Here is a 25,713-nt window from a genome sequence, read left to right on the forward strand (position 1 = left end):
GGGTTGCGATGCAGGGATGGGGTGGCGGGGGGGGGGGGTGCAGGGGGGGGTGTCTGGAAGTGAAGGGAGGGGGGGTGAAGGGGGGGGAGGGGAGGTGTGAAGGGGGGGTGTGAGGGGGGGGGGGTGAAGGTGAAGGGGGGGTGATGGAGGTGAAGGGGGGGGGGGGTGATGGAGGTGAAGGGGGGGGTGATGGAGGTGAAGGGGGGGGGTGATGGAGGTGAAGGGGGGGGGGTGATGGGTGAAGGGGGGGTGATGGAGGTGAAGGGGGGGGTGATGGAGGTGAAGGGGGGGTGATGGAGGTGAAGGGGGGGTGATGGAGGTGAAGGGGGGTGAGGAGGTGAAGGGGGGGGTGATGGAGGTGAAGGGGGGGGTGATGGAGGTGAAGGGGGGGTGATGGAGGTGAAGGGGGGGGGTGGGGGTGATGGAGGTGAAGGGGGGGGTGATGGAGGTGAAGGGGGGGGATGGAGGTGAAGGGGGGGGGTGATGGAGGTGAAGGGGGGGGTGATGGAGGTGAAGGGGGGGGTGATGGAGGTGAAGGGGGGGTGGGGAGTGGGGGTGATGGAGGTGAAGGGGGGGGTGATGGAGGTGAAGGGGGGGGTGGGGGTGAAGGGGGGGTGATGGAGGTGAAGGGGGGGGTGATGGAGGTGAAGGGGGGGGTGATGGAGGTGAAGGGGGGGTGATGGAGGTGAAGGGGGGGGTGATGGAGGTGAAGGGGGGGTGATGGAGGTGAAGGGGGGTGATGGAGGTGAAGGGGGGGTGATGGAGGTGAAGGGGGGGTGATGGAGGTGAAGGGGGGGTGATGGAGGTGAAGGGGGGTGATGGAGGTGAAGGGGGGGTGATGGAGGTGAAGGGGGGTGATGGAGGTGAAGGGGGGGTGATGGAGGTGAAGGGGGGGTGATGGAGGTGAAGGGGGGGTGATGGAGGTGAAGGGGGGGTGATGGAGGTGAAGGGGGGGTGATGGAGGTGAAGGGGGGGTGATGGAGGTGAAGGGGGGGTGATGGAGGTGAAGGGGGGGTGATGGAGGTGAAGGGGGGGTGATGGAGGTGAAGGGGGGGTGATGGAGGTGAAGGGGGGGTGATGGAGGTGAAGGGGGGGGGGTGATGGAGGTGAAGGGGGGGTGATGGAGGTGAAGGGGGGGTGGGGTGATGGGGTGAGGGTGAAGGGGGGGGTGATGGAGGTGAAGGGGGGGGGGGGTGATGGAGGTGAAGGGGGGGTGGTGATGGAGGTGAAGGGGGGTGATGAGGTGAAGGGGGGGTGAAGGGTGAAGGGGGGGTGATGGAGGTGAAGGGGGGGGGTGATGGAGGTGAAGGGGGGGTGATGGAGGTGAAGGGGGGGTGATGGAGGTGAAGGGGGGGTGATGGAGGTGAAGGGGGGGTGATGGAGGTGAAGGGGGGGTGATGGAGGTGAAGGGGGGTGATGGAGGTGAAGGGGGGGGTGATGGAGGTGAAGGGGGGTGATGGAGGTGAAGGGGGGGGTGATGGAGGTGAAGGGGGGGGTGATGGAGGTGAAGGGGGGGGGGGGAGGTGAAGGGAGGGGGGGGGGGAGGTGAAGGGAGGGGGGGGGGGAGGTGAAGGGGGGGGGGGGGGGGAGGTGAAGGGAGGGAGGGGGGGGGGAGGTGAAGGGAGGGAGGGGGGGGGGAGGTGAAGGGAGGGAGGGGGGGGAGGTGAAGGAGGGAGGGGGGGGAGGTGAAGGGAGGGAGGGGGGGGGAGGTGAAGGGGGGGGGGAGGTGAAGGGGGGGTGGGGTGAAGGGGGGGGGGGGGGGGAGGTGAAGGGAGGGGGGGGGGGGGGTGAAGGGAGGGGGGGGGGGGAGGTGAAGGGAGGGGAGGGGGGGGAGGTGAAGGGAGGGGAGGGGGGGGGAGGTGAAGGGAGGGAGGGGGGGGAGGTGAGGGGGGGAGGGGGGGGGAGGTGAAGGGAGGGAGGGGGTGGGGTGGAGGGGAGGGAGGGGGGAGGGGGGGAGGGAGGGGGGGAGGGAGGGGGGGGGGGAGGGGGGAGGGAGGGAGGGGGGAGGGGGGAGGAGGGGGGAGGGAGAGGGAGGGGGGAGGGGGGAGGGAGGGGGGGGAGGGGGGGAGGGAGGGAGGGAGGGAGGGAGGGGGGGAGGGAGGGGGGGAGGGGAGGGAGGGAGGGGGGGGGGAGGGAGGTGAAGGGAGGGAGGGGGGGGAACGACAGGAGGTGGCACCTCACCCACTCGCCCCTGGCGCCTGCGCGACCCATCCTCCGTCACCTCGGGCCCAGCATCCCTCGTGTCACTCCCGCGCTCCTCCTCCTCGGCCATCACGGCCTTCAGCTGCTCGACTGTGTCGCCCTTCAGGCCTGTCGGGCGACGGCCCCTTCGGCGGCCCCGTCCTCCTCCTTCCTCGCCGTCTGGGACACCCCACGGGCAACGGGAACGCCGCGGGGACTCGGGCGACGGCTCCGCGGGGCGGGATCTTCAGCCAATCGGACACTCGCCCCGCCCTCGCCCACCGCACCGCCATCGTCCGCTTCCTCCCCCAGCCCCGCTCCCCGCTTTCCGATTCAAAGGCGTGTTCCTACAAAGGAGAAAAGCCCACAGTCAAAAGTGAAATCACCAGCCTCGAAAGCTCCCTCTACACTGCCCCATCACACACTCCCAGGGCAGGTACAGCACGGGGTTAGATACAGAGTAAAGCTCCCTCTACACTGCCCATCAAACACTCCCAGGGCAGGTACAGCACGGGGTTAGATACAGAGTAAAGCTCCCTCTACACTGCCCCATCAAACACTCCCAGGGCAGGTACAGCACAGGGTTAGATACAGAGTAAAGCTCCCTCTACACTGTCCCATCAAACACTCCCAGGGCAGGTACAGGGAGTTAGATACAGAGTAAAGCTCCCTCTACACTGTCCCATCACACACTCCCAGGGCAGGTACAGGGGGGTTAGATACAGAGTAAAGCTCCCTCTACACTGTCCCATCAAACACTCCCAGGGCAGGTACAGGGGGTTAGATACAGAGTAAAGCTCCCTCTACACTGTCCCATCAAACACTCCCAGGGCAGGTACAGGGAGTTAGATACAGAGTAAAGCTCCCTCTACACTGTCCCATCAAACACTCCCAGGGCAGGTACAGGGGGTTAGATACAGAGTAAAGCTCCCTCTACACTGTCCCATCAAACACTCCCAGGGCAGGTACAGCACGGGGTTAGATACAGAGTAAAGCTCCCTCTACACTGTCCCATCAAACACTCCCAGGGCAGGTACAGCACGGGGTTAGATACAGAGTAAAGCTCCCTCTACACTGTCCCATCAAACACTCCCAGGGCAGGTACAGCACAGGGTTAGATACAGAGTAAAGCTCCCTCTACACTGTCCCATCAAACACTCCCAGGGCAGGTACAGGGAGTTAGATACAGAGTAAAGCTCCCTCTACACTGTCCCATCACACACTCCCAGGGCAGGTACAGGGGGGTTAGATACAGAGTAAAGCTCCCTCTACACTGTCCCATCAAACACTCCCAGGGCAGGTACAGGGGGTTAGATACAGAGTAAAGCTCCCTCTACACTGTCCCATCAAACACTCCCAGGGCAGGTACAGGGAATTAGATACAGAGTAAAGCTCCCTCTACACTGTCCCATCAAACACTCCCAGGGCAGGTACAGGGGGTTAGATACAGAGTAAAGCTCCCTCTACACTGTCCCATCAAACACTCCCAGGGCAGGTACAGCACGGGGTTAGATACAGAGTAAAGCTCCCTCTACACTGTCCCATCAAACACTCCCAGGGCAGGTACAGCACGGGGTTAGATACAGAGTAAAGCTCCCTCTACACTGTCCCATCAAACACTGCCAGGGCAGGTACAGGGGGGTTAGTTACAGAGTAAAGCTCCTGTTAGCACAGCTCTTACTATTATAGTGTTGAGATTGGTGAAAAAAGATTTGCATTTATATAGCGCCTTTCATGAACAACGGACGTCCCAAAGCGCTTTACAGCCAAAGATGTACTTTTGGAGTGCGGTCACTGTTGTATTGTGGGTAACGCAGCTGCCAATCTGTGCACAGCAAGCTCCCACAAACAGCATCGTGACAATGACCCAGATCATGTGTTATTTGTCATGTTGATTGAGGGATAAATATTGGCTCCAGGGCACCGGGGAGAACTCCCCCTGCTCTTCTTCAAAATAGTGGCCACGGTGTAACTGAGTCCATAGAAGGGCAGTGCTGAGGGAGCGCCGCATTGTCGGAGGGGCGGTGCTGAGGGAGCGCCGCACTGTCGGAGGGGCGGTGCTGAGGGAGTGCTGCACTGTCGGAGGGGCGGTGCTGAGGAAGCGCCGCACTGTCGGAGGGGTGGTGCTGAGGGAGCGCCGCACTGTCGGAGGGGCGGTGCTGAGGGAGCGCCGCACTGTCGGAGGGGCGGTGCTGAGGGAGCGCCGCACTGTCGGAGGGGCGGTGCTGATGGAGCGCCGCACTGTCGGAGGGGCGGTGCTGAGGGAGCGCCGCACTGTCGGAGGGGCGGTGCTGAGGGAGCGCCGCACTGTCGGAGGGGCGGTGCTGAGGGAGCGCCGCACTGTCGGAGGGGCGGTGCTGAGGGAGCGCCGCACTGTCGGAGGGGCGGTGCTGAGGGAGCGCCACACTGTCGTTTTTCAGATGAGACATTAAACCGAGGCCCCGTCTGCCCTCTCGGGACTAAAAGATTCCACCGGAATACTCAAAAAAAGAGCAGGGGAGCAGTCCTTGGTGTTCTGCAGAGCAGGAACGGCGAGACCACGGAGGGATTTGAACTGCACATCATTGTATGGACCCAGTTACACCGTGGCACTCTATGTACTGCAATGTATTAAGGCAGTTCAATGCGGATCTCACCTTCTGCCCCGATATTGTTGTTCCTCTCTCTGCCCTGTCCGACTTCCCCTGTAACCCTGAGAGAGAGAGAGAGAGAGAGATTAGACAGTTAACATTCCAGCCATGTCCTATCACTCAGATATGCTCGGTCCTCAAAATGCTAACTTTTAAATCATGGGCAACCTCATTTCTGCCCAGACACACAGTACATAGACTGTAGTCTCACTCCTTTAGGCATCTTCTTACAGTCCCTCCCGGAGTCGAGGATGACTTGCTTCCACACTAACATGAGTTCTCAGGTGACGGATGAGACCAATGCAGGGCATACAGTCTCGGTCCCAGGGGTGCTTGGGTTGTCTTGTGCGTGCCTCCGGTGACGAGACTCGAGGTGCTCGGCGCCCTCCCGGATGCACTTCCTCCACTTAGGGCGGACTGGTCTTTGGCCAGGGACTCCCAGGGGTCGGTGGGGATGTTGCACTTTATCAGGGGGGCTTTGAGGCTGCCCACCTGGGGCTCTCGCTTGCCGTGGCGTAGCTCGGAGAATTAATTTAAAAGAAGCAAACAGTGGAAACCAGTTAATCGGAAAACTGGAAACGGACTCGTCCCAATTAAGCGATCAAGTCACGGTCAACTCTATTATCGACCCCCCGCCTCCAATCCCCAGCCCACTGACCATCCAGCTCAACTGCCCAGCACACCAGCGCAGTCAAGCCGGACGTCTGACGCGAGATACGCGTGCCCCAACAGCTCCTCGACCCGAAACGTTAACGCTTTCTCTCTCCAGGCGCCTTTGCTGCCTGACCTCCGGAGCGTTTCACAGCATTTTCCCTTTTTATGCCAACTCTCTGGCCATCTCGACCACCGCTGGGCGGTTGACCGAGGGCAACCTTTGCACTGTGACCCCCACGGAAACAGCGGATAAAGGGGTCAGGAGGAGTGGGGCATGATTCTCAGCCCGAGAGGGGAGGGGCAATCAAAGTCTTTGCAACCCCCTCCCTCCCTCGGGGTGGGAGCTGCAACTCCAGGGATGCAAGACCGTCGATGCAACCTGAGGCTTGGCCTGATCTTGACTTGACATGGCACAGGCTGACCTTGGCCTGGCCTGGTCTAGACTTGGCATGGCCTGTTCTTAAAATGACTTGGCTTGGTCTTTATCTTTGTCTGGCTTGGCCTGGTCTTGTCTCTTGTCTCTTGTCTCTTGTCTCTTGTGTGTCGTGTGTCGTGTGTCGTGTGTCGTGTGTCGTGTCTTGTCTTGTGTCGTGTCGTGTCTTGTCTTTGTCTGGCTTGGCCTGGTCTTGTCTTGGCCTGGTCTTATCTTGTCGTATCTTTGCCTAACTTGGCCTGGTCTTGTCTTGTGTCTTGTCTTTGTCTGGCTTGGCCTGGTTTTATCTTGTCTTATCTTTGCCTAACTTGGCCTGGTCTTGTCTTGGCCTGGTCTTGACTTGGCCTGGTCTTATCTTGTCTTGGCCTGGTCTTATCTTGTCTTGGCCTGGTTTTATCTTGTCTTGTCTTTGCCTGGCTTGGCCTGGTTTTATCTTGTCTTGTCTTTGCCTGGCTTGGCCTGGTTTTATCTTGTCTTGTCTTTGCCTGGCTTGGCCTGGTTTTATCTTGTCTTGTCTTTGCCTGGTCTTATCTTGTCTTGTCTTGTCTTGTCTTTGCCTGGCTTGGCCTGGTTTTATCTTGTCTTGTCTTTGCCTGGCTTGGTCTTGTCTTTGCCTAACTTGGCCTTGTCTTTGCCTGGCTTGGTCTTGTCTTTGCCTAACTTGGCCTGGTCTTGTCTTTGCCTGGCTTGGCCTGGTCTTATCTTGCCTTTGCCTGGCCTGGTCTTTGCCTAACTTGGCCTTGTCTTTGCCTGGCTTGGCCTGGTCTTATCTTGCCTTTGCCTTGCCTTTGCCTGGCCTGGTCTTGTCTTTGCCTAACTTGGCCTGGTCTTGTCTTTGCCTGGCTTGGCCTGGTCTTATCTTGCCTTTGCTTGGCCTTGCCTTTGCCTGGCTTGGTCTAGTCTTTGCCTGGCTTGGCCTGGTCTTATCTTGCCTTTGCCTGGCCTTGCCTTTGCCTGGCTTGGTCTAGTCTTTGCCTGGCTTGGCCTGGTCTTATCTTGCCTTTGCCTGGCTTGGTCTTGTCTTGTCTTTGCCTGGCTTTTTCCTGATCTTGACTGACCATTGACCCGGCTGAGCTTGAACTGACCTCACTTGACTTGGCCTGGATTGGATTGGATTGGATAGCCCGAGCCCAGCTGCTGGCCCTCTGGGCCTGTTGACCTACCTGGGCCGGGGCCTGCCGCCAGGGCCAGGCCCGCCAGCAGCAGCAGCAGCAGGCTGAGGGCCACCATGGGCCGAGCCCGGGGACAGCAGCCCATCGCTCAGCGCCCGCCCGCTCGCCCGCCTGTCAATCAAACCCACCCCGGCCCCGCTCTGATTGGCAGCCGCCGCCGACCAATCGCCAGCCGGCCCCGCTCCGCCGTGCCATCCCATTGGTCGCTGGCCCGCCACCCCACGTGGTACCCCCCTTGCCTCCGCTGTCGAGGAGTGCGGGCAAGAGTCTCCCCGGGCTGTAAAGTGCTGCGACCTCCTGGTCCCCCGTTGGAGGACCGGTGGGCTCTGGCAGCTTTGGCACTGCATCGCCTAAGCCTGGGACAAGAACGTGCATTTATATAGCGCCTGTCACCAACCCCTCAGGACGTCCCAAAGGGCCTCACACACAATGAAGCACTTTTTTTGGACTGCAATTACTGTTGTAATGTGGGAAACGCGGCAGGCAATTTGCGCACAGCAAGCTCCCACAAACAGCAATGTGAGAATGACCCAGATCATCTGTTGAGTGATGTTGGGTTGAGAGATAAATATTGGCCCCAGGACACCGGGGAGAACTCCCCTGCTCTTCTTCCCATAGTGGCCGTATGATCTTTTATGCCCAAGGGAGCAGACGGGGCCTCGGTTTAACATCTCATCCGAAAGACGGCACCTCCGACAGTGCGGAGCTCCCTCAGTACTGCCCCTCCGACAGTGCGGCGCTCCCTCAGTACTGCCCCTCCGACAGTGCGACGCTCCCTCAGCATCGCGCCTCCGACAGTGCGACACTCCCTCAGCATCGCCCCTCCGACAGTGCGGCGCTCCCTCAGTATTGCCCCTCCGACAGTGCGGCGCTCCCTCAGTACTGCCCCTCCGACAGTGCGGCGCTCCCTCAGTACTCAGGTGAGAATTTTGAAATGGAGACGTTGCCAGCCCAGGAGCTAGTGTAGGTCAGCAAGCACAGTGGGTGATGGGTGAACGGAACTCGGTCCGAGTTAGGACACGGGGCAACGAGCACAGAGGGTGATGGGTGAGCGGGACTCGGTGGCAGCCAAGTCTTATACAAGATTCCAGCACTGTACATTTTAAACACAATTTCCTGATCAATACTCGCCCTACTTTGGTGATATAGCTCAAGGTTCCTTTGCTGACTGCATGACTACTAAATCTCCATCTCTGTGCTCAGCTCTTCCCAGACCAGATAGAAGCTTCATCACGGGAACAGGCTTTTCGTCCCAACCTGTCTGTGTTGTAGGAAAACGCCTTAAATGTGCCCTCAAAACAGAGTCAGTCGTCAGACTGAACTGTCAAAGCTTAATTAAATTTGTGGAAATAACATGTATTTATATAGCGCCATTAACATAGTAAAATGTTCCAAGGCGCTTCACAGGAGTGTTATAAGACAAAAAACAATAAACAAAGCAGCAGAGTTTAACAGGGTAGATGCAGAGAGGATGATTCCCCTCGTGGGGGAATCTAGAACTAGGAGGCACAGTCTCAAAATAAAGGGCCGCCCATTTAAAACTGAGATGAGGACGAATTTCTTCTCTCAGAGGGTTGTAAATCTGTGGAATTCTCTGCCCCAGAGAGCTGTGGAAGCCGGGACATTAAATATATTGAAGGTGGAGATAGACAGATTTTTGAACTATAAGGACAGTCAAGGGTTATGGGGAGCGGGCAGGGAAGTGGAGTTGAGGCCAAGATCAGATCAGCCATGATCGTATTAAATGGCGGAGCAGGCTCGAGTGGCTGTATGGCCTACTCCTGCTCCTATTTCTTACAGAAACTCGGGAGGCATAAATCAAGGCCACAAGCTCGAAGATACATTTAGTTAAGTGTCACTTTAAAAAAATATATATATTGCTAGGATGTGCCGTCGCTGGCAGGGCCCAGCATTTATTGCCCATCCCTAATTGACCCTTGGTGATGGTGAGCCGCCTTCTTGAACCTCTGCAGTCCGTGCGGTGAAGGTGCTCCCACAGTGCTGTTAGGGAGGGAGTTCCAGGATTGTGACCCAGTGACGATGAAGGAACGGCCGATATATTTCCAAGTCGGGATGGTGTGTGTGACTTGAAATGGGTAGCATCTTGAGTCAGAAGGTCGTGGGTTCAAGTCCCACTTCAGAAACTTGAGCACATAAATCAGGCGGAAACTCCAGGACAGCGCTGAGGGAGTTGTTATCTTTTAGACGAGACTTTAAACCTCTCAGGTGGTCGTAAAAGATCCCATGACACTATTTTAGTGAAGAGCAGGGGATTCCCCCCCCGATGTGCTGGGGCCAATATTTATCCCTCAACCAACATTTTAAAAACAGATTATCACATTCATGTGTGTGGGAGTTTGCTGGGTGCACATTAGCTGCTGCGTTTCCTACATTACACTTTTATAATTGTAGTGCTGATACTATCAGCACGATGCCAGAAGCAGGCAGTGAGCAGCTCAGAAGGATGGGCCTGAACAAGTTGTGAACGTTGCCAACTCCAATCATGTGGACATTATTCAATCGACTGGACATTATTCAATCGACTGGCTATAGAACGCCGCTAACCTGCCAGTCTAATCAATTAATCCCGTCCTCCACAAGCCAGTTAGCAGTTAATTACTGTAACTGTACCACCTTTGTATCCGATTATTGAGTTAGGTCACCCTGTTAAACAACTTGCAATGCGGTGACCATGTTTAAACACTAATTTTGAAGGGAGACCTGATTGAGGTGTATAAAATGATGAGGGGCCTGGATAGAGTGGATAGGACGGACCTATTTCCCTTGGCAGAGGGTCAACAACCAGGGGGCACAGATTTAAAGTAATTGGGGGGAGGTTTTGAGGGGAAATGTCTTCACCCAGAGGGTGGTGGGGGTCTGGGGTGGAACTCGCTGCCTGAAAGGGTGGCAGAGGCAGAAACCCTCACCACATTTAAAAAAGTACTTGCATGTGCACTTGTAACCGACAGGGCTGCGGACCGAGAGCGGGAAAGTGGGGTTAGGCCGGATAGCTCTTGGTCGGCCGGCGCGGACACGATGGGCCGAAATGGCCTCCTTCCGTGCCGTAAATTTCTATTATTTATTTACTCTGAACCTGCACGTTTTGCCCCATGAGCTAACCCCATCACCCGACCCGGCCTTGGCAGCGAATATGGCTGGAGAAAAGCAGTGCAGCCCAACACTTATTAAATGGCGGAGCAGGCTCGAGGGGCCGAATGGCCTACTCCTGCTCCTATTCCTTACATACTGAATACAAGAGCAAAGCTCTTGTTCCAGTGATTAAGGATCCTTCTGGCTGTAGTAATACCCACCCTCCTGTATGGATCTGAGGCATGGACAATGTATAGAAGGCACCTCAAGTCGCTGGAGATATACCAACGACGATGTCTCCGCAAGATCCTGCAAATCCCCTGGGAGGACAGACATCAGTGTCATCCAGGCGAACATCCCCAGCATTGAAGCACTGACCACACTCGATCAGCTCCGCTGTGCAGGCCACTTAGTTCGCATGCCAGACACGAGACTCCCTAAGCAAATGCTTTATGCGGAGCTCCTTCACGGTAAACGAGCGTTACAAGGACATCCTCAAAGCCTCCCTGGTGAAGTGCGACATCACCACTGACACCTGGGAGACCCTGGCCGCAGACCGCCCGAGATGGAGAAAGTGCATCTGAGAGTCTCAACGCAAAGAGCATGAAGAGGTCAGGCGCAGGCAGCGGAAGGAGCGCACGGCAAACCAGTCCCACCCACCCCTTCCCTTCCCTTCCCTTGACGACTGTCTGTCTGTCCCACCTGTGACAGGGACTGCGGTTCTCGTATTGGACTGTTCAGCCACCAAAGAACTCACTTCAGGAGTGGAAGCAAGTCTTCCTCGACTCCGAGGGATTGCCGATGATGATTTAAAAGAGCAGGGCGTTCTCCAAAAGCCCAGGCCAACACCACCCAAAAAGAGCAAGACTTGCACGAGTGCAATATCTAGTCCATCAAGCATCCCCGTCCCCCTTCACAATGAATGACATTGCCCCTCTGGAACCTCCATCCCCGCTAGGACGGCCCCAGGGCTCTCCGCTTCATCCTTCAACACCAGTCTCCATCCTCCTCCACCTGGCTGAACCGATTCTTGGCGTTGAACTTCACTTGACCACACTTCAAGATAAAGAACATATGGAATAGGAGCAGGAGTGGGCCATTCGGCCCCTCGAGCCTGCTCCGCCATTCAATACGATCGTGGACTGATCCGCCCGCTCCCCATAACCCTCGACTCCCCTGTAGTTCAATTCTCTGTCCATCTCCACCTTAACACCCCTGCGAAGTGCCTTGGGACTTTTAGTGGTGAACCTTTGAAATCCTGTACCCCAGAGTGCGGTGGACACTCAGTCATCAAGACAGATGCTTCACGTGACCACACATCAGGAGCATTTCACCGGCTGCCAAGCGCTTTGGGACGTCCTGAGGTGGTGAAAGGCACTATATAAATGCGAGTCTTTCTTTCGATGGTGCCGCTGTGGGAACCAGCGTGGGCCCGAGCTATGCCTGCTGCCTCGCGGGACAGGTGGAACGTTGTAATCCTATTCGGGTCCCCTCCCTTACCTCTTTATCCGGCACGTTGCTGTGAAGTACTTGTGCGAGCGTTTTGCGAAGGCTTTGCACAAATCCCAAGTTTTCCCTCGGGGTCTACTCAATCCATTGCCTCAGCCGGAAGAACTTGCACCTCGGGGCGTTTTTGTGCAATAACGTTTATTCAGTAGGTGCACACATTTTAAACAAAGTCGAGCACACAGCATGACCACGAACCAATCCCTTCACGTTCCCTCTTTACCTCGCAGCCGACAGACACGCTCTCCCTCATGGAGGTTCCGGTTCAGTGCAGGGCGGCTCGAAACATTACACAGGGGCATTTTCCAACCGCCCCTCTCCCACTGCCCAAACACTGCCGGGGCAATGCTGGCGGGAAGCCACGCTTTCAGAACATGTCTCCACGGAATGTAACAGCACAGAAACAGGCCATTCGGCCCAACGGGCCCGTGCCAGTGTTTAAGCTCCACTCAAGCCTCCTCCCACCACCTCTTCATCTCACCCTATCTCTATTCCTCCCTCCCTCGTGCACCTATCGAGTTTCCCCCTCAAGCGCACTCTCTTGTACCAACTTCTTGGAGCAACTTCGCTTGCTTGAAATGCCACTGCAGGGAGCAGCGCGTGTTGCTGCAGGAGGGCGACGGCAGAGAAGCCAGGTCGCCGATTGCAGTGCGGGCAGGCACAGCAGGAGGGGTGAAGGAGCGGCGAGAGATCATACAGGGATGTGATCAGGGCCCAGGAGGGGCGAGAGTTCGGGGCCCAGGGGCAGCACGGGCCCAGCCCCACACTGTGTGCGATATGTGCGCGCACTGGGCCCGTGCAGCAGAGCAGGTCTCCAGTCGTCCTGGTTAACCCTTGCCCCTGGACCAAGACCTCGCTCTGTCAAGCCCCGTGTGGTGGCTGGTGTGCAACGGCCACCCCACGTTAAAAAAAACCCACCCACAGGCATCTTCCACCCTTCAGGATGTAGTTCGGGATCCGGAATATTAGGTCCTGTGAACTCATCCCTCTTTGGCGTGGAAGCAAGTCATCCTCGCTTCGAGGGACCGCCTACGATGATGACCGCCCCGATAACCTGGAAAGAGGAGAAACAGAGGTTTAAAAAACAAACAAGAACCCAAACATTAACCCCCCTCCCCCCCCCCACCCCGAGATCTGCTGCCACAGATGCAGAAAAAAAAATGTACATTATCGGTCCCCTGACCCATCAGTTCGAGGTCATTTCCCCCAGGCCTCCCCATCACAGGCCGTCCCACCATTGAGCTGTGGAGAGACTGCCCTGTTCCATTGTCACCCTCCGCCCACCACCACAGTACCCGCCGAGGCTCGCGCGGCCGTGCCGTGTCCTGGGGAGATCCGGCACGCAAGCCTCTCACCGGCATTTACCTTGCCGATAGCGCTGCCAACAAGCGCTCTAACTCAGAGCTCCTTCACAGCAAACGAGCCAAAGGTGGGCAGAGGAAACGTTACAAGGGACCACCCTCAAAGCCTCCCTGATAAAGTGCAACATCCCCCACCGACACTTGGGAGCTCCTGGCCCAAAGACCAGTCCGCCCTGAGTGGAGGAAGTGCATCCAGGAGGGCGCTGAGCACCTCGAGTCTCGTCGCCGAGAGCGTGCAGAGACCAAACGCAGGCAGCGGAAGGAGCGTGCGGCAAACCAGTCCCACCCTCCCCTTCCCTCAACCACTGTCTGTCCCACCTGTGACAGGGACTGTGGTTCCTGTATTGGACTGTTCAGCCACCTCAGGACTCATGTTAAGAGTGGGAGCAAGTCTTCCTCGATTCCGAGGGACTGCCTATGATGATGATTTTGGGTGGGTGGGGGGGGGGGCTGCGTGCCCCATTCTGGTCCGCGCACGACGATGTACCGTTGGGAGAAGCCGGTCCGGTCCCGCGCGGGACCGCCGGAGGCGCTGAGCGCGCATCGTACAGGGAGCGCCAGATAAAGCGCGAAACGTTGAGGCCCGCAGGAGCCAGCACAGCCGATGGCGATACCGACGGCACCCCCATCCCCAACATCTCCCGACGCAGGCGGCAGTCAAATTCATCCGTCGGATCAGACGGGCGCCAATTTACAAGATGGAGCTGAGAGCTCGGAGCATCGCTCAAACTCCACCTCGGTGGGAGAAACAGAAACTAGGAGCAGGAGTAGGCCATTCGGCCCCTCGAGCCTGCACCGCCATTCAACATGATCACGGCTGATCCTCTATCTCAACACCATATTCCCGCTTTTTCCCCATACCCCTTGATGCCTTTTGTGTCCAGAAATCTATCTATCTCCCTCTTAAATATATTCAATGACTTGGCCTCCACAGCCTTCTGTGGTAGAGAATTCCACAGGTTCACCACCCTCCGAGTGAAAACATTTCTCCTCATCTCGCTCCTGAATTTCCCACCCCGTATCCTGAGACTGTGACCCCTTGTTCTAGACTTCCCAGCCCCCGGGGGGAAACATTCTCCCCGCATCCAGTCTGTCCAACCCCGTCAGAATTTTATACGTTTCAATCAGATCGCCTCTCATTCTTCTAAACTCCAGCGAATACAGGCCCAGTCAGGCCCTGGGTGTCTCAGTCAATGAGGATAGGACCAGAAGATGGCGGCTCACTGGTACCGAAGACTTTAGCACTGAGTTCACTTTCCCTCTCTATAAACACGCACTGGCCACAGGCAGACGCAGGCGTGTCAAGAACAGGAGGGGTGGTGGGGGCTGCTTTACCCGGAGCAGCAGCGAGGAGAGTTCCCGAGGTGGTTCCCCGCCCGGCCTGTACCCGACTGCAGTCCCACACCAGCGGTCGCGGGGGGGGCCCCCCTCGAGTGTATCGAGCGGCTGAACCGCACGGACTGCAGTGAAGGGGGCCCACCTCTACCTCCCCCCAGCAGCTCGGGACGGCCAGTAAATGGCAGCCCTGGCCAGCAAGGCCCAACGGCCCCAGAATGGATTCAAAATGTCCCATTGCAGAGTGCTCAGAGTACAAACCATCCGTGAACCCTGAGGGGGGGGGGGGGGGGAGAGCAGCGAGTGAAGACGACAAGCTTACCAGTCAGGATAACCCCATCCTCTCCGGTAGCACCATTCGCCGGGCCGGCCCGAGTCATTGCAAGGTTTGTGCCGCAGTGCACCACTCAACCTCAACCTGTGGGGAGAAAGGCGGATTTAGTGACACCTCCAACACGTGCCCTGCTGAGCACCAGCTCACTCTGCAGTTTAAACACACGGGGATGTTTCTCTGACCACCGGACCTGCCGATTCCTTCCACACACACACACCCTGTGAAGGGAGGCCGTCACTCCAGAGTTAATCTCCCCTGTCCAGGTACAGCAGGCGGTGAAGGCGGAAAATAGCATGTTGGCCTTCATAGTGAGAGGATTTGAGTATAGGAGCAGGGAGGTGTTACTGCAGCTCTACAGGGCCTTGGTGAGGCCTCACCTGGAATATTGTGTGCAGTTTTGGTCTCCTAATCTGAGGAAGGACATTCTTGCTATTGAGGGAGTGCAGCGAAGGTTCACCAGACTGATTCCCGGGATGGCAGGACTGACATATGAAGAAAGACTGGATCGACTGGGCTTATATTCGCTGGAATTTAGAAGAATGAGGGGATCTCATAGAAACATATAAAATTCTGACGGGACTGGACAGGTTAGATGCAGGAAGAATGTTCCCGATGTTGGGGAAGTCCAGAACCAGGGGTCACAGTCTAAGGGTAAGGGGTAAGCCATTTAGGACCGAGATGAGGAGAAACTTCTTCACTCAGAGAATTGTGAACCTGTGGAATTCTCTACCGCAGAGAGTTGTTGAGGCCAGTTCGTTAGATATATAATCAAAAGGGAGTTAGGTGTGACCCTTACGGCTAAAGGGATCAAGGGGTATGGAGAGAAAGCAGGAATGGGGTACTGAGGTGAATGATCAGCTACGATCATATTGAATGGTGGTGCAGGCTCGAAGGGCCGAATGGCTTATTCCTGCACCTATTTTCTATGTTTCAACATGCTGCCAGCGTGGGGTGTAAAACAGGCTGAGGCAGGAGACGGGCAGATGATGATAATAACTTGTATTTATATAGCGCCGTTAACGTAGTGAAACGTCCCCGGTCGCGTCACAGGAGCGTAAATCAGACACACTCTGACCCCGAGCCACATAAGGAGATATTGGGACAGGCGACTAAAATCTGGGTCAGAGAGGTCGGTTTTAAGGAGCGCCTTAAAGGAGAGACAGGCGGAGAGGTTTAGGGAGGGAGTTCCAGAGCTTGGGGCCCAGGCAGCAGAAGGCACGGCCACCGATGGTGGAGCGATTATAATTAGGGATGCTCAGGAGGGCAGATTTAGAGGAGGGCAGACATCTCGCGGGGTTGTGGGGCTGGAGGAGGTTACAGAGATAGGGAGGGGCGAGGGCCATGGAGGGATTTGTAAACAAGGATGAGAATTTTGAAATCAGGGCGTTGCTTAACTGGGAGCCAATGTAGGCCAGTGAGCACCGGGGGTGATGGGTGAGCGGGACTCGGAGCGAGTTAGGACACGGGTCAGTGAGCACAGGGGGTGATGGGTGAGCGGGACTCGGTGCGAGTTAGGACACGGGGCAGTGAGCATAGGGGGTGATGGGTGAGCGGGACTCGGTGCGAGTTAGGACACGGGGGCAGTGAGCACAGGGGGTGATGGGCGAGCTGGACTCGGTGCGAGTTAGGACACGGGTCAGTGAGCACAGGGGGTGATGGGTGAGCGGGACTCGGTGCGAGTTAGGACACGGGGCAGCGAGCACAGGGGGTGATGGGTGAGCGGGACTTGGTGTGAGTTAGGACACGGGGCAGTGAGCACAGGGGGTGATGGGTGAGCGGGACTCGGTGCAAGTTAGGACACGGGGCAGCGAGCACAGGGGGTGATGGGTGAGCGGGACTCGGTGCGAGTTAGGACATGATGAAACAGCTATTTTCACTTCAACAGAGGCTGTAAAGCGCTTTGAAATGTCCGGTGGTCGTGAAAGGCGCTATATAAATGCAAGTCCTTCTATCTAACACGCCGGGGAAACGGGCCCAAACGCAGGGCGATCCCGCTACCTGGGTGTCTCAGTCAATGAGGATAGGACCAGAAGATGGCGGCTCACTGGTACCGAAGACTTTAGCACTGAGTTCACTTTCCCTCTCTATAAACACGCACTGGCCACAGGCAGACGCAGGCGTGTCAAGAACAGGAGGGGTGGTGGGGGCTGCTTTACCCGGAGCAGCAGCGAGGAGAGTTCCCGAGGTGGTTCCCCGCCCGGCCTGTACCCGACTGCAGTCCCACACCAGCGGGCCGCGGGGGGAGGAGGCCCCCCGAGTGTATCGAGCGGCTGAACCACACGGACTGCAGTGAAGGGGGCCCACCTCTACCTCCCCCCAGCAGCTCGGGACGGCCAGTAAATGGCAGCCCTGGCCAGCAAGGCCCAACGGCCCCAGAATGGATTCAAAATGTCCCATTGCAGAGTGCTCAGAGTACAAACCATCCGTGAACACTGGGGGGGGGGGGGGGGAGAGCAGCGAGTGAAGACGACAAGCTTACCAGTCAGGATAACCCCATCCTCTCCGGTGGCACCATTCGCCGGGCCGGCCCGAGTCATTGCAAGGTTTGTGCCGCAGTGCACCACTCAACCTCAACCTGTGGGGAGAAAGGCGGATTTAGTGACACCTCCAACACGTGCCCTGCTGAGCACCAGCTCACTCTGCAGTTTAAACACACGGGGATGTTTCTCTGACCACCGGACCTGCCGATTCCTTCCACACACACACACCCTGTGAAGGGAGGCCGTCACTCCAGAGTTAATCTCCCCTGTCCAGGTACAGCAGGCGGTGAAGGCGGCAAATGGCATGTTGGCCTTCATAGCGAGAGGATTTGAGTATAGGAGCAGGGAGGTCTTACTGCAGCTGTACAGGGCCTTGGTGAGGCCTCACCTGGAATATTGTGTACAGTTTTGGTCTCCTAATCTGAGGAAGGACATTCTTGTTATTGAGGGAGTGCAGCGAAGGTTCACCAGACTGATTCCCGGGATGGCAGGACTGACATATGAAGAAAGACTGGATCGACTAGGCTTATATTCGCTGGAATTTAGAAGAATGAGAGGGGATCTCATAGAAACATATAAAATTTTGAAGTTTTGGACAGGTTAGATGCAGAAAGAATGTTCCCGATGTTGGGGAAGTCCAGAACCAGGGGACACACAGTCTAAGGGTAAGGGGTAAGCCATTTAGGACCGAGGTGAGGAGAAACTTCTTGACCCAGAGAATTGTGAACCTGTGGAATTCTCTACCACAAAAAGTTGTTGAGGGCAGTTCGTTAGATGTGGCCCTTACGGCTAAAGGGATCAGGGGGTATGGAGAGAAAGCAGGAATGGGGTACTGAAGTGAATGATCAGCTACGATCATATTGAATGGTGGTGCAGGCTCGAAGGGCCGAATGGCCTACTCCTGCACCTATTTTCTATGTTTCAACATGCTGCCAGCGTGGGGTGTAAAACAGGCTGAGGCAAGAGACGGGCAGAAGATGATAATAACTTGTATTTATATAGCGCCGTTAACGTAGTGAAACGTCCCCGGTCGCGTCACAGGAGCGTAAATCAGACACACTCTGACCCTGAGCCATATAAGGAGATATTGGGACAGGCGACCAAAATCTGGGTCAGAGAGATCGGTTTTAAGGAGGGCCTTAAAGGAGGAGAGAGAGGCGGAGAGGTTTAGGGAGGGAGTTCCAGAGCTTGGGGCCCAGGCAGCAGAAGGCACGGCCATCGATGGTGGAGCGATTATAATCAGGGATGCTCAGGAGGGCAGATTTAGAGGAGGGCAGACATCTCGCGGGGTTGTGGGGCTGGAGGAGATTACAGAGATAGGGAGGGGCGAGGGCCATGGAGGGATTTGTAAACAAGGATGAGAATTTTGAAATCAGGGCGTTGCTTAACTGGGAGCCAATGTAGGCCAGTAAGCACCGGGGGTGATGGGTGAGCGGGACTCGGTGCGAGTTAGGACACGGGGCAGTGAGCACAGGGGGTGATGGGTGAGCGGGACTCGGTGCGAGTTAGGACACGGGGCAGCGAGCACAGGGGGTGATGGGTGAGCGGGACTTGGTGTGAGTTAGGACACGGGACAACGAGCACAGGGGGTGATGGGTGAGCGGGACTGGGTGCGAGTTAGGACATGATGAAACAGCTATTTTTACTTCAACAGATGCTGTAAAGCGCTTTGAGATATCCGGTGGTCGTGAAAGGCGCTATATAAATGCAAGTCCTTCTATCTAACACGCCGGGGAAACGGGCCCGAACGCAGGGCGATCCCGCTACCTGGGTGTCTCAGTCAATGAGGATAGGACCAGAAGATGGCGGCTCACTGGTACCGAAGACTTTAGCACTGAGTTCACTTTCCCTCTCTATAAACACGCACTGGCCACAGGCAGACGCAGGCGTGTCAAGAACAGGAGGGGTGGTGGGGGCTGCTTTACCCGGAGCAGCAGCGAGGAGAGTTCCCGAGGTGGTTCCCCGCCCGGCCTGTACCCGACTGCAGTCCCACACCAGCGGGCCGCGGGGGGGGCCCCCCTCGAGTGTATCGAGCGGCTGAACCGCACGGACTGCAGTGAAGGGGGCCCACCTCTACCTCCCCCCAGCAGCTCGGGACGGCCAGTAAATGGCAGGCCTGGCCAGCAAGGCCCAACGGCCCCAGAATGGATTCAAAATGTCCCATTACAGAGTGCTCAGAGTACAAACCATCCGTGAACCCTGGGGGGGGGGGGGGGGGGGGGGGAGAGAAAGAGTTTGGGGGTTGGGGAGGAAGATAGGGTGAAGACGACAAGCTTACCAGTCAGGATAACCCCATCCTCTCCAGTGGCACCAATTACTGGACCAGCATCAGTTACATTGCAAGGTTTCTGCTCCAGGACCGAGATCCTGCACTAAGTAGAAGCTACACCCAACTATTGGAATTAGAACTCGGCTAGTTGCTGCAGTAAGAAACCCACTCTCGGGTATTCACCCCTGCATCACTCTGAAGATCCTGCAAATCCCCCGGGAGGACAGACGCACCAACGTTAGCATCCTCGACCAGGCCAACATCCCCAGCATCGAAGCACTGACCATACTCGACCAGCTCCGTTGGACGGGCCACATTGTCCGCATGTCCCCAGACATGAGACTCCCAAAGCAAGCGCTCTACTCGGAACTCCTTCATGGCAAACGAGCCAAAGGTGGGCAGAGGAAACGTTACAAGGGACCACCCTCAAAGCCTCCCTGATAAAGTGCAACATCCCCCACCGAAACCCGGGAGTCCCTGGCCAAAGACCAGTCCGCCCTGAGTGGAGGAAGTGCATCCGGGAGGGCGCTGAGCACCTCGAGTCTCGTCGCCGAGAGCGGAGGCAGCGGAAGGAGCGTGCGGCAAACCAGTCCCACCCTCCCCTTCCCTCGACCACTGTCTGTCCCCCCTGTGACAGGGACTGTGGTTCACGTATTAGACTGTTCAGCCACCTAAGGACTCGTGTTAAGAGTGGGAGCAAGTCTTCCTCGATTCCGAGGGACTGCCGACGATGATAACTGCACGGAGGACACACCTTCCCAGAGTATCCGCACCCAGAGCATCGGATTAAAAATATATCCGGAACAGTCGTTTACTGCCGAGTGTTTTCAACGGTCTCTCCTGTTCTTTGGTATTGATCTTGCTCCCGCTGCAATAGCTCACTTGGACCCTCGTGTAACCCGGGAGGGCGGTCCATTCCGCGCTTCCCATGCCGCAGGTGAGCGCGACAGTTTAACTCGCCGTCTGGTGGGTTTATTTAGCGGCCAGAGATGTGAATTTGTAGCGAATCACCCCCTATCTCCCCTCCCCCGCTGTGGAAATGTATTTTTATCCAAGCTGATACCACAGTATTTTTGTGCCCTTTTTAATATAAAACAAAATGGAGTACTGGTCCTTCCAGAACTTTCTGCATAAAGCAGTGGGCTTGCATAAACAGCTAAACCTGGCTTGAAATGGCTGATAGCCACCATGGTGCTCTCCTATTGTCTATACGACACCAGTTCCACCCAACCCCACCCTTTTCGAAGTACTCAAACCACCAGCCATTATCTCTTGCACAGACCTCATCCATTTGATGCAAAAAGATAACTGACCAGGAAACTGGACAATCCTGACACAATGCAAGGCAGGTAATAGCTCATTAGCACACTCTCATCGAGTGATGGCTGGCTGGCCGGCCGGCCGACTAATAACCCTGACAACAGGAAATATCTGGAAACCATGTCAGGACAAGGATGTAGTAATTAACTCTTTATCTGTATTCACTGACTGCGAGACAGAGCCAATACACAGGGAGAGGCCAGAACTTGGGTTTTACTGTATAAATATTTTGTGAAATTGTACCATTTCGAAGGTGTTCACTTAGCCATTGACTGAGTGTGATGTTTCCCTTGCTAGCAAGTAAATTAAAGAAACTTCTGCCGGAGCTGAAGGAGTCCGAGTCGTTTATCGGAGGTCGAGATTTTGACACCCCCCCCACCCCCCTATCGGTGATGGAATCCTGCCCTTTGAGAATGGGGGACTGTTTAGCAAAGGGACACGTTGGCCCAGTAACGTTTTGCTAAGATTATACGCTAACTAGCGTTTGTGGTTTGAAGTAGGTGCTGCACTCCCTGGTGGGACAGCGGTCTCGCCCAGACCCCACGATTGGCACACTGGCCCCAAAGGTACGACAAAGACATCTGCGGGCGCCTCCCGCGATCCAGCCCGATTTTAACCCCGGGGACACCCGACCCTGGATGCACTCGGCCGCCTCGCGACACCAGTCTCCTCGCGGACCGGTCAGAAACGACGGCCGGTCCGCCGCGCGCAGTTTGCGGAACTCCTTGTACGCGGCCATCTCGTTCACGCCGCCCTACCTACCCGCCCCGCGGGCTCCCCTTCCTTACACCGACTGGTCCCTCCTCCCTCGCAGCCGCTGGGCTCAATCTCAACCTGCGGGGAAGAGAAGGCGGATTTAGCGACACTTGCATCGGCCCGCGCTATCGCTTAAAAACACGGGACCGGTTCTCTGCCCAGCGGACCAGCCGGTTCCTCCCCACACACACACACACACCCCCCATGGAGGGAAGCGGTCACTCCGCAGTTATTCTCCCCCGTCCAGTCAGCTTCAACATGCTGCTGACGTGGGGTTCAAAACCATCATCATCATCATAGGCAGTCCCTCGAGTCGAGGATGACTTGCTTCCACGTCAAAAAGTGCAACGGTGTTTCAATGAAGGACCCAATATTCCGGATCCCGAACTACATCCTGAAGGGTGGAAGATGCCTGTGGGTGGATCTTTTTAACGTGGGGTGACCGTTGCACACCAGCCACCACACGGGCTTGACAGAGCGAGGTCTTGGTCCATAGAAACATAGAAAATAGGTGCAGGAGTAGGCCATTCGGCTAATCGAGCCTGCACCACCATTCAATATCATGGCTGATCATGCAACTTCAGTACCCCATTCCTGCTTTCTCTCCATACCCCTTGATCCCTTTAGCCGTAAGGGCCACATCTAACTCGCTTTTGAATATATCTAACGAACTGGCCTCAACAACTTTCTGTGGAGGCCAGTTCCAGTAGCAAGGGGCACGTCTGCATGAGCGCCCGGCCTGCGAGCACCATCGGTTTGAAACAGGCTCCAGGCAGGAGACGACGACCAAGCTAGCAACAGCTACTCACTCCCCGACAGGCTCTGCCGTTTTGCAGAGCTCGGCATCAACTGGTAACGTCAACCTGGAACACGCACTGTAAAATATTCAGTCCCCCCCCCCCAAACACACTGCGTTCCCGCGGCTTTTAGCCTGCCCGCGCGCCGCAACACGCGGGAAACGGGCCCGAACGCGGGGCGATCCCGGTACCCGGGTGTCTCAGTCAATGAGGATAGGACCAGAAGATGGCAGCTCACTGGTACCGAAGACTTTAGCACTGAGTTCACTTTCCCTCTCTATAAACACGCACTGGCCACAGGCAGACGCAGGCGTGTCAAGAACAGGAGGGGGAGGGGGCCGCTTTACCCGGAGCAGCAGCGAGCAGCTCCTGAGGTCTGTATGCAACTTGGCCGACACGTCCCACACCAAACGCACTCCCCGGAGTGGCGTATCAAATGGCAGCCCGCCGCTATTCCCCGACAGGCGCACCAACGTAAGCGTCCTCGACCAGGCCAACATTGAAGCACTGACCACACTCGGTCAGCTCCGCTGGGCAGGGCCACATTGTACATATGCCCGACACGAGACTCCCAAAGCAAGCGCTCTACTCGGAACTCCTTCATGGCAAGCGAGCCAAAGGTGGGCAGAGGAAACGTTACAGGGACACCCTCAAATCCACCACCAGGCTCATGGCCTACAGGGCTGTAGTGATACCCGCCCTCCTGTATGGCTCAGAGACGTGGACCATGTACAGCAGACACCTCAAGTCGCTGGAGATATATCACAAACGATGTCTCCGCAAGATCCTACAAATCCCCCGGGAGGACAGACGCACCAACGTTAGCGTCCTCGACCAGGCCAACATCCCCAGCATCGAAGCACTGACCCACACTCGACCAGCTCCGCTGGGCAGGGCCACATTGTCCGCATGTCCCCCAGACACGAGACTCCCAAAGCAAGCGCTCTACTCGGAACTCCTTCATGGCAAGCGAGCCAAAGGTGGGCAGAGGAAACGTTACAGGGACACCCTCAAAGCCTCCCTAATAAAATGCAACATCCCCACCGACACCTGGGAGTCCCTGGCCAAAGACCAGTCCGCCCTAAGTGGAGGAAGTGCATCCGGGAGGGCGCCGAGCACCTCGAGTCTCGTCGCCGAGAGCGTGCAGAGACCAAGCGCAGGCAGCGGAAGGAGCGTGCGGCAAACCAGTCCCACCCACCCCTTCCCTCAACGACTATCTGCCCTACCTGTGACAGGGACTGCGGTTCCCGTATTGGACTGTTCAGTCGCCTGAGAACTTACTTTTAGAGTGGAAGCAAGTCTTCCTCGATTTCGAGGGACTGCCTATGATGATGCTATTCTGAGCACCTAGGGACGGACAATAAATGCAGCCCCTGCCATTCTCGAACCCGAACCGACCAAACAATTGAGAGAGGCAGGACTTGCAGGAACTAAAGCTTAAGAATTAAAACCATCTGGGCAGCTGGCCGAGTTGCCGTGGAACAGAAGAGGCTCAGAGTATTAAGGGAGGCTGGTGAAACAATGCAGGGTTTCAACAGAATGGACAGTTGGAAAATCAGTCACAAGTGGGGGCTGGATGGGGGGGGCGGGGGGATCATTAATCAGGAGGGGAGGGAGGAGAGATTACTTTACACAGAGGGGAGGGGACTGCCACATGGAATTCTGTCATCATAGGCAGTCCCTCGGAATCGAGGAAAACTTGCTTCCACTCCCAAAGTGAGTTCTTTGATGGCTGAACAGTCCGAGAAGAGAGCCACAGACTGCCGTTGAGGGAAAGGGAGGGTGGGACTGGTTTGCCGCACGCTCCTTCCGCTGCCTGCGCTTGGTCTCTGCACGCTCTCGGCGATCAGCGCCCTCCCGGATGCACTTCCTCCACTTAGGGCGGACTGGTCTTTGGCCAGGGACTCCCAGGTGTCGGTGGGGATGTTGCACTTTATCAGGGAGGCTTTGAGGGTGTCCCTTGTAGCGTTTCCTCTGCCCGCCTTGGGCTCACTTGCCGTGAAGGGAGTCCCGAGTAGAGCGCTCGGGAGTCTCGTGTCGGGCATGCGAACAATGTGGCCCTGCCCAGCGGAGCTGGTCGAGTGTGGAGAGTGCTTCGATGCTGGGGAGGTTGGCCTGGTCGAGGACGCTGACGCCTCTGTCCTGCCAGGGGATTTGCAGGATCGAAGGATATGGGGTAAGCCATCTAGGACCGAGACGAGGAGAAACTTCTTCACTCAGAGAATTGTGAACCTGTGGAATTCTCTACCACAGAAAGTTGTTGAGGCCAGTTCGTTGGATATGTTCAAAAGGGAGTTAGATGTGGCCCTTACGGCTAAAGGGATCAAGGGGTACGGAGAGAAAGCAGGAATGGGGTACTGAAGTTGCATGATCAGCCATGATCATATTGAATGGCCTACTCCTGCACCTATTTTCTATATTTCATTGAAACACCTGTAAACTCTTGTGGCAGCAGGTCACCCTGGTTGGAGGGACTGCCTGTGATGGTGTGTAAAATGATTGGGATGAGAGTGCAGAGGAAGGACCTGTTGCCCTGGGCAGAGGACATCAATAACCAGGGATTTAAAGGTCCTTTGCTGGCCACCACGTGGTCACCCAGCCCAGAGCCCAGGCACAGTCCCGCGCCTGCGCACTCGCTGCCCCGCAAACCCGTCGCCAACAGCAACCGAGACCCCGCCCCCGCCCCTCGGGGGCTCCTGCTCGCCACACTGCGCAGGCGCAAGCCCCACCGAAGACGGACGGCGGCGGCCGCCATTAACAGCGGCCGGTGGGGGAGGAAAATAAAAACACCAAACGGCGTCTCGGCGGCGACCCAAGAGCCGGCCGCCGACGGCAAACAAGGCGGTGGGTAAATATACCGTCCGGCTTCCCCCCCCCCCCTCCCTCCTCCTCCTCCTCCCCAGGCCGCGACACCGGAATTATTGTCCCAACCTTCTCACTCGCTCCCCGGGCCACACCGTCTCCGGCGCCGCGCTGCTGGAGAAAGGAGCGCCCGCCGCCGCGCCGCCCCTTTATATACCCCCGCCAACAAGGTACAGGGCGCGCCAAGAGGGTACCGCGGTCTGCCCACAGCGCCCCCTGCAGCCCGGCAGGTCACACCCCGCCCAGCAGCTATCCCTGCCCCAGATTCCAGCAACTGCTGGGGCTGCTAATGCACAACCAGGGGTTTGCAATTCTTGCAGCATTCTCACTTCCACCCTCCCCCCCCCCCCCCCCCCATTAAAAGCCTTTCCACCACATCATCAGAGGCAGTCCCTCAGAATCCAGGAAGAGCACAAGAAATAGGAGCAGGAGTCGGCCATTCGGCCCCTCGAAGCCTGCCCCGCCATTTAATACCATCATGGCTGATCCGATCATGGACTCAGCTCCACTTCCCCGCCCGCTCCCCATAACCC

The 25,713-nt window shown here is 56.9% G+C and overlaps 1 long non-coding RNA gene and 4 other non-coding genes across 5 annotated transcripts; all 5 read right to left on the minus strand.

Moving 5' to 3' along the window:
- Positions 1 to 11,790: 11,790 nt before the first annotated feature.
- LOC139239460 (uncharacterized) lies at positions 11,791 to 25,315 on the minus strand. The gene is made up of 5 exons (XR_011588658.1): positions 25,250 to 25,315; positions 21,528 to 21,599; positions 17,176 to 17,271; positions 14,685 to 14,780; positions 11,791 to 12,720 (listed from the first exon to the last, which is right to left on the minus strand). It is a non-coding gene; the product is annotated as an uncharacterized lncRNA (long non-coding RNA).
- On the minus strand, positions 14,207 to 14,342 carry LOC139239559 (small nucleolar RNA SNORA57). Its single transcript, XR_011588677.1, has one exon. It is a non-coding gene; the product is annotated as a small nucleolar RNA SNORA57 (small nucleolar RNA).
- LOC139239560 (small nucleolar RNA SNORA57) lies at positions 16,697 to 16,832 on the minus strand. The gene has a single exon (XR_011588678.1). It is a non-coding gene; the product is annotated as a small nucleolar RNA SNORA57 (small nucleolar RNA).
- On the minus strand, positions 18,946 to 19,081 carry LOC139239561 (small nucleolar RNA SNORA57). The gene has a single exon (XR_011588679.1). It is a non-coding gene; the product is annotated as a small nucleolar RNA SNORA57 (small nucleolar RNA).
- LOC139239558 (small nucleolar RNA SNORA57) lies at positions 22,512 to 22,647 on the minus strand. The gene has a single exon (XR_011588676.1). It is a non-coding gene; the product is annotated as a small nucleolar RNA SNORA57 (small nucleolar RNA).
- Positions 25,316 to 25,713: the final 398 nt, after the last annotated feature.

The sequence above is a fragment of the Pristiophorus japonicus genome, chromosome 27 (assembly GCF_044704955.1).
Source record: "Pristiophorus japonicus isolate sPriJap1 chromosome 27, sPriJap1.hap1, whole genome shotgun sequence".
Classification (NCBI taxonomy): domain Eukaryota; kingdom Metazoa; phylum Chordata; class Chondrichthyes; family Pristiophoridae; genus Pristiophorus; species Pristiophorus japonicus.